The sequence below is a fragment of the Pleurodeles waltl genome, chromosome 7, assembly GCF_031143425.1.
Source record: "Pleurodeles waltl isolate 20211129_DDA chromosome 7, aPleWal1.hap1.20221129, whole genome shotgun sequence".
NCBI classification, from domain to species: domain Eukaryota; kingdom Metazoa; phylum Chordata; class Amphibia; order Caudata; family Salamandridae; genus Pleurodeles; species Pleurodeles waltl.
Window position 1 is genome coordinate 808,060,291 of NC_090446.1, and position 13,964 is coordinate 808,074,254.

Consider the following 13,964-nt stretch of genomic DNA (forward strand, 5'->3'; position numbering starts at 1 on the left):
AAGAGAGAAGCCGATCGAGTGGTATCAACAGACGGACAGGTTCGTGAAGCTTGCAAAGTGTCTCTGGGAAGACTTGAATACTTTGTTTGAGATTATTGTTCCTCCGGATTTGTGGCTCGAGTGCAAGAGAGGGGTAGATTGGCCCACAAAGGAGCCGGCAAGAGATAAGGTGACTGGAGCACCTTCAGAAGAGGTGACGAAATATTATCATAAAGTAATTGAGTTCTTGAAACAAAAGGTGTCGCCGAAGGTGACCGATTGGCAGAAAATCGACCGGACCTCTCAAGAGGTTAAGGAGTCAATACATGCGTACTACGAGAGATTATTAAAAGCGTTCAAACATTACAGTGGTACTGAGACTATCAAACCGAAGGACATAAATCACCTTGTGTTTAGATTCGTCGAAGGGCTAAGACCGGAGGTCAGCCAGATGATTAAGAATCATTTGATTTGTTGGCAAGCTAAACCGATTGATGAAATGTTGCAGTATGCGAAATACTGTAGTGATGAGATTGAGTTGAAGCAGAAAAAGTTGAAGGAGAAAGTGATGGTGATGCAGATAAGGGCTGCACAAGCTGGAATACAGGGAAATGGAGTTCAGCAAATGATACAGCAACAACCGCAAATGAATGGTGTGTTTCAGGCACAGCCGAGAGGCAGAGGTCGAGGGTTTGTGAACCGTAGTTCGGACATGAATAATGTTGTTATTCAAAACGACGGTCAAGGAGTGAAAAAGATGTCACCATGTCACGCGTGCGGGGGCATGGGGCATTGGAAACGGGATTGTCCGAATATGGTGCAGGATGGTGCAGTTCAGCAAAGCATTAATGTCGGTACATTACAAAATCCACGAGGTCCAAAAGTGAGACATCAAAACCCGAATTTTCAGAATAATTTGGTACAAATGCCAGGGGTACAGCCCCTGCAGCAGATGCAAATGCCGCGTTTTCAGTCAGTATCAATGCAACCAGTGCAGCAGCAGATTCCTATGGTGCCTAGACAGCAAATGCAATTACCCATGGCTCCGATGGGACAGCAACAGGTGATGCTTCCTCAGCAGGTCACAGGCCAGGTAACCAATCAAAATAACACTGTGCAACAATTCCCATTACGAGGTGAAAGTGGCATGAATGAGGATTGGTCAGATGACAGCTCAGACAGTGAAGAGTGCAGGCTTGCAGCATCTTTAGAGGTGGATCAGAGAGGCCCATATGTAGAGGGAAAAGTAATGGGCTATAAGGTTTCATTTTTGGTCGACACAGGAGCTACACGCTCTACAGTTCGAAGTGCAGAAGTCCTGAGATTACCTCTCTCAGGGCATACTATACGAGTGGTTGGTGTGGCAAACCAGTACCTGACTAATCCGATTACTGATCCGGTGCAGGTTGAAATTGGTAATTTCCAAGGCCTGCATAGATTTGTTGTATGCGATTCAAGCCCAGTATCCTTACTAGGAAGGGACTTACTATGTAAGACAAAATGTTCGATTACCTGTTCCAATGATGGAATAGAAGTACAAACAAACAGCGACGATGAGGGAGATGAGAGTCAATTCATAGAGGAAGGAGGAGAGACAAATGAAGACTACCCTTTGATTACTTTATTCCCAATGCATACTTTGATCGACCTACCTGTTGATTTACAAGGGACTGTAACAGAGAAAGTGTGGGATTTGACTGGGAAAGAAGTAGGGTTGATAAAAGGAGTAGAACCAGTCAAGGTTCAGATAAAGCCGAATGCAGTGTTCCCACAAGTACCGCAATATCACATGACCCAGGATGTCCTCATTGAGGTGTCACAAATAATTGCAGATTTTCTCAGACAGGGAGTCCTGAAAGAAGTTTTGAGCAGTCCATGCAACTCTCCCATTATGGGTTTGAAGAAGCCCTGTGGGAAAGTTCGAATTGTGCAGAATTTGAGAAAAATAAACGAAATTGTGATAAAATGCTGCCCTGTGGTACCTAACCCAGCAGTAATAATGTTCCAGGTTCCTTGTGATGCAGAATGGTTTACTGTGGTAGACCTATCACAAGCATTCTTCTCGATACCTCTTCATGAAGACAGCCAATTTTTGATCAGTTTCAAATTCCTGGATAAGGTGTACAGTTGGTGCAGAATTCCTCAGGGTTTTTCTGAGTCACCATCCATCTTCAATCAGATATTGAAGAAGGACTTAGAACCTCTTGTGCTGCCTTTTAATTCGACTCTTGAGCAATACATTGATGATTTGCTGATTGCATCCAAAACCAGAGACAGTTGTAAATATGATACCATTGCATTGTTGAATCATCTGGGAAAGAATGGACACAAGGTGTCACCCAGAAAGTTGCAATACTGTCAAAAAGAAGTGAAATACTTGGGACATTTGATTGAGAAAGGGTCCTGAAGAATATCAAAGGAAAGAATAACAGCTGTTTTGCAGATGAATCCCCCAATAACAAAAAGAGACGTCAGGATGTTTTTGGGAATGGTGGGCTACTGTCGCCAGTGGATACCCAACTTCTCGATCATCTCAAAACCTTTAATAAAATTGACAGGAAAAGAAGTCAAAGACGAGCCATACACAATAACTTTGACAAAAGAGGAGCTTGAATCATTTCTAGAATTGAAGGAATGCCTGTGCAGGGCACCAGCATTAGGAATGCCTGATTATGAAAAACCTTTTCTGTTGTTCTGTCATGAACGTGATGCTTGTTCTTTGTCTGTTTTAACACAGGTCCACGGAGATGCAAATCGCCCTGTAGCATATTTTTCAGCTACCTTGGACCCTGTCGCAGCAGCCTTACCGGGTTGTTTGTGGGCAGTTGCAGCAGTTGGTCAAAGCCTTTCCCAATGTGAGGGCATAGTCATGGGATACCCTCTGACAGTAATGGCTCCACATTCAGTTGAAATTCTGTTGACACAAACTAAGACACAACACATGACAAATGCACGACTCACTAGATATGAGACGATTATACTGGGGTCACCAAATGTCACACTAAAGAGATGCACTGTGCTGAACCCGGCAACCTTACTTCCCAACGAAAATACAGAAATCAAAGATGGGGAAGAATTTGAGCATGATTGTCTTGAGGTGACTGAGCTCTGTACCAAACCTCGCCCAGACATACAGGATAGCCAGTTAAAAGAAAACGATTGCATTATGTTTGTTGATGGGTCCTGTCTAAGAGAGTCAGCAGGAACATTGAGAGCCGGTTACGCAGTATGTACCATAACTGCCATTGTCGAAGCCTCCTGGCTCGAGAAAGTGTTTTCTGCACAGGTGGCAGCATTAATAGCTCTTACAAAGGCATGCCACGCAGCTGTAAATTTGAAAGTCACTATTTATACTGACAGCAGATATGGATTTGGAATTGTGCATGATTTTGGCCAAGTTTGGTCACAAAGGGGTTTCATGACCTCCTCTGGTTCTCCTGTGAAAAATGGCGAACAGATAAGAGATTTGTTACATGCAATTCAGTTACCTCTTGAAATTGCCGTGGTGAAATGCAGAGCTCATACCAGATCACAAGATTTTGTGTCCAATGGAAACAGTTATGCAGATCAGGTCGCAAGATTTTGTGCATTAAATTGTATATCGTTTAAAGAGCAGTGGGAATTGTTACCACAACCTGAAAACGACACAAGTTTAAGTCTAGCATTACGAGTGGTTGATAACTTAGATGAACTGAAAACATTACAAGGTCGTGCTAGCAAGGAAGAAAAACGTTCCTGGCAAAGAATGTAGTGTGTACAAAGGGCAGATGATCTATGGGTTTCAGAAGAGGGAAAACTGGTTCTGCCAAATAGTCTTTTGTCGCAGTTTGCCAGGTTATACCATGGGCAGGCCCATCTAGGAAGAGACACCATGATCAGATCCTTTAAGATTGATTGGTTCAATCCAAAATTCAGACATGCCGCAGAAATCACTTGCCACAGGTGCGTCATCTGTCAACAGATGAATGCTGGAAAAGGAACTGTGGTAACTTTGAGCCACATTGGGAGAGCTGGAGGTCCATTCAACAAAATGCAAATGGATTTTATCGAAATGCCTGTTTGTGGAGGAATGAAGTACGTGTTGGTGATTGTGTGTGTTTTCAGTCATTGGATTGAGGCATATCCCACACGTAGGAATGACAGTCTTACAGTTGCAAAACTACAACTCAGAAAACTGATACCAAGATTCGGGTTTCCGGTTTCTATAGAATCAGATAGGGGGAGACACTTCGACAATGAGGTGATTAAACTTCTGTGTGCCGCACTCAACATTGAACAAAAGTTGCATTGTAGCTATCGCCCTGAAGCATCAGGACTAGTTGAACAGATGAATGGTACCTTAAAATCAAGAATAGCAAAAATGTGTGCTGCAACAAACATGAAATGGCCAGATGCTTTACCTCTAGTACTGATGTCTATGAGAAACACCCCAGATAAGAAAACGGGACTGTCCCCCCATGATATCCTCATGGGCAGAGCAATGAGATTACCAGCGGTACCTGCAAATGCACTAGTAAATATTACAGATGATATGGTGTTGGATTACTGCAGAGGTTTGGCTGACGTGATTCGCTCTTTCTCTCACCAGGTGGAAGCTAACGCGTTTCCACCAATTGGCGAACCTGGTCATTCTCTGCAAGCTGGAGATTGGGTGGTTGTCAAGAAGCATGTAAGAAAATCGCGTCTTGAGCCACGTTGGAAGGGGCCGTATCAAGTAATATTGACAACCACCACTGCTGTGAAGTGTGCCGGGATTCCCAACTGGATACATGCCAGTCACACAAAAAGGGTAACGTGTCCTGTTGAAGAGGAACTTGAAGTTTCTGGTACAGCAACTTCAGGAAGAGAAATCTCAGAGTCAGAGATCAGTCAATAAGGAACTGAGACTACTAGCGAGCCCACTGAGAACAGCCTTGTTCCTCAAACTGTCAATGAGTTCGAGAGAGGTGACAGAGTGCCTATCTCAGTCGAGGCAGCAGGAGAACTAAGTCAAGGAGAGGTTCTCCCAGAAGTAGACGAGTACGGGTTAGAGTCCGAACTCAGCATAGAACCAGAAGACGAAAGAGAAGGAGAAATTGTAGATACAAATAGAAACGTGTCAGAGTCTCCTGAACCAGTTGCAGGTCCGTCAAGAGAAAACACCATATCACAAGAGGAGGGTGCTGTCCAACGTCCCGAAGGAAAACATCGAACAAAGACACATAGAGGCGATAATTGGCCAGACAAGTCACATCCTAAAATAAGAGAGGTATCGAATGACACAATAATAGAACAAAGTGATACTTCACAAGCAGATGATCTGAGTGAAGGAGAGCAACAAGGTGAACGTAGGCTAAAAAGAAAAAGAATAGCAAACAGACGATATACAGGTCCTGAATGGGCATATGCTACAACCTCTGAATGGCAACAAGAATTCTTAGCATTCTGTTTTGATCGAGAAATACCAGGCCAGTATTACGGTACCTGAAGATATTCAAAGGGAAGAACTTGACTGAAATTGAAATTGTGAAAGCTGAAGAAAAAAAAGGACTTTAGAAACTACTGAAAGTGACACTAAAACCGGATTTGACTTTAAAGAAACCTGATTACGACAAGCTGCTAACCGGAATTGACGAAAAGGGGTCCTGGAGTGAGTGAAGACGCTGTATTATACGCAAAGATTTTTTTTTTTAACCTTTTCCTCAAGTTGATTGTTGAACTGCTATTCTGATTCTATACAAACATGGCTTACAGTAGCAAAGGAAGTAAGGTGTGTGGTTGGTTAGGTCTTATAATAGGTGTTGTATGTGCAGTAATGATTGTGGGAGTGATTGTGGGAATGCCATGGAGAGAGAAAGAAACTATTAATGCAACTTTGAAACCTGAAACTACCACTACTAAACTATCACCGTGGGAGAGATTTGAGCAAGACGCAAGACATATGCATGAGGGAACTAATGCAAAAGGGGAACTTTCTACTAATTTCTTCTATCGCTTATTAAATGAGTATGTGGAAACTATGGATGCGAAAGATTGTTATGTATGTACTAAAATCCCTTCATCTGTGCAGGAGGGAGTTACTTATCACAGCCTCCCTCTTACTTATGGAATTAGTTGCAGTTTGCTATTATCAAGATTCTATAATCAAGAGCATGTGCAGTACTTTTATTCAAACTTAGATGTTGTGTTTTCTTTTGTGCCTGTGATTGAATTCCTAAATAAATTAGCTAAAGAGCATGATATTAAAATAGTTAGAGAATTTTTTGAGCCAACACTCACATTTGGAACTGCTTATGCACATCGCAATAATTTGACTTGCTTATTATCTCCTGTAGAGAAAAGCTTTTTAGATCACACAGATGATAGACGCAAAGCACTGAAAGAAAGGTTAGAAAAAGGACTAGAAAAATGTACTTATGCAAATGATTATGCTTACACTGCAATCAAAACACAAGGCAAATTAGCTATAGATGCATTACACGTAGGTAGGCTCTGTATATATAGACCAAAATCTGATCAAGACAATTTGTTTGTAGGTACGAGTGAATGTAGGCATGTGTTTTTGTTTCAGAGTAAATGGACCTTTATGTTAAATGGACAAGATCCAGAAATCCCTGGAATCTATTATATTTGTGGACTGAATGCATATTACCGTCTCCCTAAGGGATGGTATGGGACATGTTATTTGGGAATAGTATTTCCAAAGATATACCAGATTGATGACTTGAAACAAATACCTAAAACGTCTGAATTACAACATCCTAGACAAAAACGAGAATCAGTGGCGGCTGTCATTGGTGATATATTTGGAGCCATAATCCCATCAGTGGGGGTTATCTTAAATTCTATGAAAATTCAAAAGTTGTCTACTATTGTGGATAACATGCTGACAAATTTTACAGGAGCTATACTCCTGATGGATACTGAACTTGCTGCAGAAAGAGCTATGACTCTTCAAAATCGGCTTGCTTTAGACATTCTTTTAGCAAAGAGTGGAGGTGTTTGCAAAATGCTTAATGAGCGTCATTGTTGCTCATTTATACCAGATAACAGTAAGAAAATTAGAAGCATGCTTACTAACCTTACCAGAGATAGTACAGATTTGAAGGATTTGAAAGAAAACTGGTGTTTGGAAGAAATTTGGGAAAGGAATTGCCCGAGTTGGAAGCTGGTTTACCAACATTTGGAATGGGGTACTTGCAAAAATTATGATGGGTCTTTTAATTGTTTTAATTTGTCTATTAGGATTATGGGGGGCATGTAAAATGAATGACAAAGTGAAAAGAAAATGGACTTAAAGAACCAGAAGAAATGAAGAAAGTGAAAGAGAGAAAATGTTCAATGAAATATGGGAAAGCTCACATAAGGGGCAAGATGTTGAAATGCGTATTATGCGCAAGGTGAAAAATTAAAATCAAAGAGAAAGATAGTGTGATGACGAGCGTCATCAGAGGAGGGACTGAGAGAGCGTAGTTTAAACATTACCTATTTTAGATGTGAAATGTTTATATTAACAACGCTAATATTATTCATTGAAACATATTTTAAACGTGGAGAATTGTTTCACATGCATAAACTAATGTCGACTATAAGGAATAATTGCTTGAATTATGACTAATTGAATATATTAATACGTACAATAATTGCATTTTATTAGAATCCATAAGCCTTAAGTTAGCGTGAGTCGAAAACTAGCTGTGTAGCTCTCATATTAAAGCATATTTTTCTGTTTCTCCAGTGTGCTGACTTGCAAAAGGCCATGACCCATCATTTGTTCTTTTTCTTCGCTTATTGTATCATTGACTGTTATACTCTCATCTGCATGCTAGTTGCTTTAGGATAAAATAGCACGCTTTGCAACAAATATGGACACTTTCAAGGATACTGAACCACGGAAAAGAGAACTCTTGACCCGAAGAACGTGCCAGAAAATGACGTAACCCCGGATATGCCACCTACGAAAGACGTCAATTATGAAGACCAATCAGAAGAATGTAAATTATCGTAGAATGACAAATGCATTACTTAATGTATAATTTGATAGGTTACAGATAGTGGGGTGTAGTGACTATCCAATAGAATTTTGGGGGAATGTATTACGAAAAAGGGATAAAAACTCATGACACAAGAGACTAAGAGCATTAGGTAGGGAATGATATTGATTGCATCCAGAAACTCTGTCACTCTATTTGGTGATTTGAGACTTAGACAAAACCATCCTCACCCATAGACTGCCCCATTACACTTTCTTCCTTATGAGGGAAGTGTCCCCTGCCATTCGACTAGATAGATTGACGGCGAGCTAACTGATGTCCTGAAGACGAAGACTGATCCTGTATGCTGACCTATTCCGAGGAGGGTAAATTATGTTGTTGCTATTGAAATTCATTTATTTGCCTTTTCTTTCTAGGTGCCAACTGCTGTGTATTTTTGATTAGAGACCTTAGTTAGATGTTTTCCAAATTGATGTTCTAAATTGTTTTGCATGAAGTCCAACATGCTGATGCTAATTGTGGTTAGATGAGGCATTTCATCTTGACTGACGTAACTGACGTGACTGACGTGGTGCTATGCTGAACTAAACATGTATGAGGTTTTAGGCGTCTAGATTTGTTCATCTTCATATTACTATCTTATGTCTGTGATCTTTGCATTATTACCATATTGTGACTATGCTCTTTTGCTTCTTGGTTTTGAGATTAATACATTTGCTATTAGATTGTAATCAATAGGGAATAAAATTCACAAAACTTCAGTAAGGTGTGGTTATTCATGACTGAAAGGTCATGGTTGCGCCGAAGGTTTACTAATGTCTAAAGTGAAATATATTGTGGTGATATATGTTGACAATATTATTGATACATTGATTGATATATTGATCAGTTATCTCGTCTTATGGTGTCTCACCACTGGGTCCAAAGATTCATCGGCCTAAAACGAGTCCCGATGTGTATAAATTAACATAGAAGGACGCGTTATCAGTTCAGTAATATACATTGTTTGTATTTAATAGGTTTGACTCTCTCCATTAGTCCTGAGGAGGCCCATATGCGAAAGGGCCGAAACACGTCGACTCTTTGTACACTGAGAGGTTGCGAGGAAGATTTAATTTGCCCTCCAAGGACTCTGTATCACAGCTCTGTCCAAACAGGGATGGAAATAAGTTTGATTTAGGGCTGTGTTAGACAAGGCAAGCATCTCTTATATGTGGATTCCTGGTATAATTATTGGCGATCACCACATTGTATTGAGAATAAGAAGAGTAATGTTGGACCATTGATTTATGTTTAATGTTGTTTAATGTTATGTTTTATGTATGCTTGTCATAATGTCTCTACATGACATTTTTAATCTATTGTTGTAAATCAGACGTTTGTCCTAACTGTTGGAAGTAACAAATTAGATTTTATTAAGTGTAATTAAATTGCGTTCCCAATGATAGATTTATTGCTTCATTGAATGTGAGTTACAATTATATATCTTTTCCTACTATTTGACCAACTGCTTTTGATATTTTAAATTACAATTACAAATGCAGACAACCTGCGGAGTTGATGTACAAATTTACCTTGATAACACTCATTCAACAGGCAGAATATACAGAAACTGTAGTACACAGAGAGGCACACGTGCAGTCCCATTGTGTTTTTTCTTTTATTTGCATAGCACTCACTATAGGTCTTAACTTGTCTCTAAGGCTCTTTATATGAGTGGCCAAAAATATGGGTTGGATTTTCTCCACCCTCGGAGTTACCAGTACAGGTGGTACTGGTAAAGCCGAAGGTGGATACAATCCTGCCTGATGTTTTACCAGCATGATCTTGTTTGTTTCATGGTGAAGACTGAATTCGATTGTAAATGTCACAAGACATTCACCACATTTCCCGAATCTGTGGAATCGAAGAAAGTCCACCCAATCACCCGTTGATCAACCCTTATTGCTCCTGATCAACACTACAAGAGCCACAGGTTAATCCCCAGGGGAAAGGGGCTAAGGGATGAGGGAGGGGGGATGGTTTGGGCAAGTAAGTAAGTTCAGGAGTGTCCAGTCTCAATAGGTTATGCTTTATATTCAAAGGTGGATATCTTCAACTCGCAACACAATACTGGCCTATGCACAGAGAGACACAGGGGACATAGTTATAACTATGTGATCATCTAACCACATGTTAGCAAGTATGTTTTTTGCAAGTGAAGGTAAAGCATGCAAATTCAAACACCTTATACAAGGTCAGCATAGAAAGTTAAGAAAAGTCTTAGTCCGTGCAAATGCAGTCCTGTGTTAACTTCAGAGTCTTAGTTACAGAGCACTGACCTGGGATGAATTATTGAAAGATTTGTATGGGTTGCTGCAGGAATCGTATGCAGTTTTCTCAAAATATTCTACAAAGTTCCGGTTTGAAGATAAAACCACTGAGAAAGCCAAAATATGCAGGAGTGTGGATGCTGCCACCGAAATCAAAATCATGGGAGCCAAAATCCACATCACAGGAGCACGGCCATTCCAAGCTTTGGACCATAGAACATGGTGAGACCAGAAACAGTGGCAGATACTGAATCCGCCAAAGCTCCAGTACAAGGGTAACTAAGGGACAACTATTGAGGGGTTATGGGAGCATATGGGAGAGAGGCTAGAGGACCTCTCTCAACAAGGGACAAAAGCATAAAGCTCTTTTTCTTTTTTAAAACACACAGCTTTATTTGATCGATTGACCATAAAAGCGACATAAAACCAACTAGCAAGGGTGCAAGAATAAATATCATTTTTGTTAAAATACAGCATCTACACATCTATAAATTAGTTTGAAATCATTAAAACAATAAAAGCTCAAACTAGACATAAAACTCTAAGAAAGATAGTAACCTTAGGTTGCTTTTTGAAGATGGCAACGTATGCGCCAGGCTGTCACTAAATACTTGCTCACTAGAAGAATTACATCAACTGAATTTTGACTTTTTAACACCCTTAGAGCCAAGGAACAGTTCTTAAATCCCATAGCCCTACAAGTGTTGCGGATCCATTTTAATCGTGGACTCGCATAGGCTGGACAGAAGAACATAAAGGGGGTTATTCCAACTTTGGAGGAGTGTTAATCCGTCCCAAAAGTGACGGTAAAGTGACGGATATACCACCAGCCGTATTACGAGTTCCATAGGCTATAATGGACTTGTAATACGGCTGGTGGTAAATCCGTCACTTTTCCGTCACTTTTGGGACGGATTAACACCTCCTCCAAAGTTGGAATAACCCCCAAAGTGTTCAATGGTTTCAGTGGTACTATCACAAGCAGGGCATATATCAGGGAGACTGATCGGCCCCCACCTGTGAATCAATGACATCAGGGGCAAGGAGCCGAAACGAAACCTTGCATATAGGCTTTTGCCGTGCAGATCCGGTATAATATCCAGGTAGGATTCAAACTTTGGAGTCCATTTAAAATCAATAAAAGAGTTGGTTAAACGACCATGAGCTTTACAGGTTATGTTATTATCCCTAACATAAGACCAATACGTTAACTTTAAAACATTTTTATGCCGTCCCTCTAGTTTGTGGGGGTTTTCCCAGTAATCGCCCAAACCCAACAAACGGAACCAGTGGGACACATGACAGATCCAGTGGAGAGTTTTAGCATTTTGGCATTTTAATAGGTCAAGTAATGAGGTCTTATATATATCTAATTCAGGGGTAGTCCATAGCCTGATCCAATACAGGAGGGGTCTTAAAATAACTAAATCTGCTGCTCGACTTAACCCCAGATCCATAAATATTGGAAGCAGGGGTGTAGAGCGTGGGCACGCTATCAAGGCCCTCGCAAAGTTGTTTTCCCCCAACTGAGATCTTATTACAGTTGGAGAAACCCCATACCTCTGCTCCATACATGGCTGCACATTGTGCCTTGGCTATATAAATCTTTAATGCTGGGGAAACAGCTTTTGCAAAGGAACCTTGATAGAAGCGCAGTATAGAAGAAGCTCTGTGTTGTAGCAGCCCTGCGCTTTTTGTGATCTGCTCTTCCCATGATAGTTTACTAGTTAGCCTGACTCCCAAATAGTCTATGGAGCTAACTTCCTTCAGAAGAGCACCATCGATGTAAATAGAACATCTTTTTCTAGGCCCTTTGGATAACACCATTAGTTTTGTTTTATTAATGTTAACCTCCAACCCATGATCGCTACAAAATAAATTGAACCGGTCAACAAGGATTTGCAACCCCATCGGTGTCTTGGAAATGAGGAGCGAATCGTCCGCAAAAAGCAGAATAGGGAATTTTTGTGTATTCAAGGATGGAGCGTCATTCTGGCATGTGGACAGAGCCTTCACTACTTCATTGATAAACAGAGTGAATAATAAGGGGGCTAGGACACAACCTTGGCGAACTCCCCTTCTAATTGGGATCTGTTCTGTCATTTGGCCTTGCTCGCCCCACCTCACTTGGGCATAGGTGTTTTCATGTAATCATTTTAGCAGGAGTGATAGGTCCTCTGGAACTCCCAGTCTGCCCAGCACTTCCCACAGTTTAGCTCTTGGGACCAGATCAAAAGCAGATTGCAGGTCTATAAATACTACATATAGACATTGCTTGGCGATAAGGACATATTTCCAATACAATATAGCCAATCGAAAGACCTGGTCTACCGTGCTAGTTTTAGCACTGAACCCGGCCTGTAGGTGGGAAAGAATTTGGTGCTCCTCAGCCCAGCTAGTTAACCTCTGTAAAAAATTTTGGCGAAAATCTTTTGCAAGTTGTCTATAAGGCTGATTGGCCTGTAGTTGGCTGGAAGCTTAGCATTTCCTTTTTTATAGATGGGTATAATTTCGGCCCCCTTCCATGTACCAGGGATTTGTCCCCCTGCAGCTATACTATTTGAGATGGCATTAATATACCAGGACCAGACATTTGGTTCCGATCTAAAAAGATCTTCAGGAAGTTTGTCTGGTCCGGGTGCTTTGCCAAGTTTCGACTGTTTTTAGCCTCAAGGGTTTCTTCTACTTTAAAAATAAGATGAACCTTGGGGATACACTGGGCCCCCACTTGGACTGGCGTACTGGGGTTCAAATCCAATGAGGAGTAGACTACATTAGTGTCCGTTGAGCCCTCCGGTAAGGCATAGAGGGTGGAGAAATGTTCTACCCAGCTTTCTGGTTGTATGTGGTTGCTGGGGCAACTCCTACCTCCATTTTCTCTTTTAGACAGAAGTTCCCAAAAACGCTTGTTGTCCTTCTCTCTAGAGGCATTTAATAATTCCTGCCACAAGAAATCCTCCCACGCTTTTTTGCATTGGACAAGGTTTCTTTATATAGAGACCTAGCTTGATTAATCTCCCCCTGGGAACCAGACATTACTACTGCTTTTAGCCCAGATTTAGCCTTTGAGCACCTCTCATCGAACCATCCCTTACATGTCCCTTTTCCTTCACATGGCTTTGACCGCCTTGCTTGGTAAAAGAACCCTCATAGCTGAATGGCCATACTATCATGTATTTTAAGAATCAGAATATTCCCCACAGTCTGCTCTTCATACTCGGCCAAACTATTTCAAAAGATTTGATATATTGCTCTGATATGATATGGGTTGGACATCACTTTTGGCCAAGTAATCTTAGTGAATTTATTATTCCAACGTGATGGCGGGATTATTGTAACATGGTTATTGAGTGTTCTCCTGAACATTTCTCTGGAAAGGGTAAGAAGCAAGGGGAAGTGATCGCTATCACTTCTCACTACTACTTTCATATCTTACAAGTAGGGCCACAACCTAACATCAACTAGGAAATAATCGATAGTGCTTGTGGACTTGCCCCTTTTGAACGTTGGTGCAATCAGATGGCGTCCTACCATTACAGGCCCTTAAACCGTATTTTAAACATAGTATAGCTAATTGTGTGGCCACCCGAGATTTTTTGCAGGGCCGAGTAGTAGATAGTTGCAGGATCCCCCACAGCTCATCCTCTTTGTCAGTTAGGTCACTAATAGGGGCGGAAGGTTCAAAGGTGCAATTAAAATC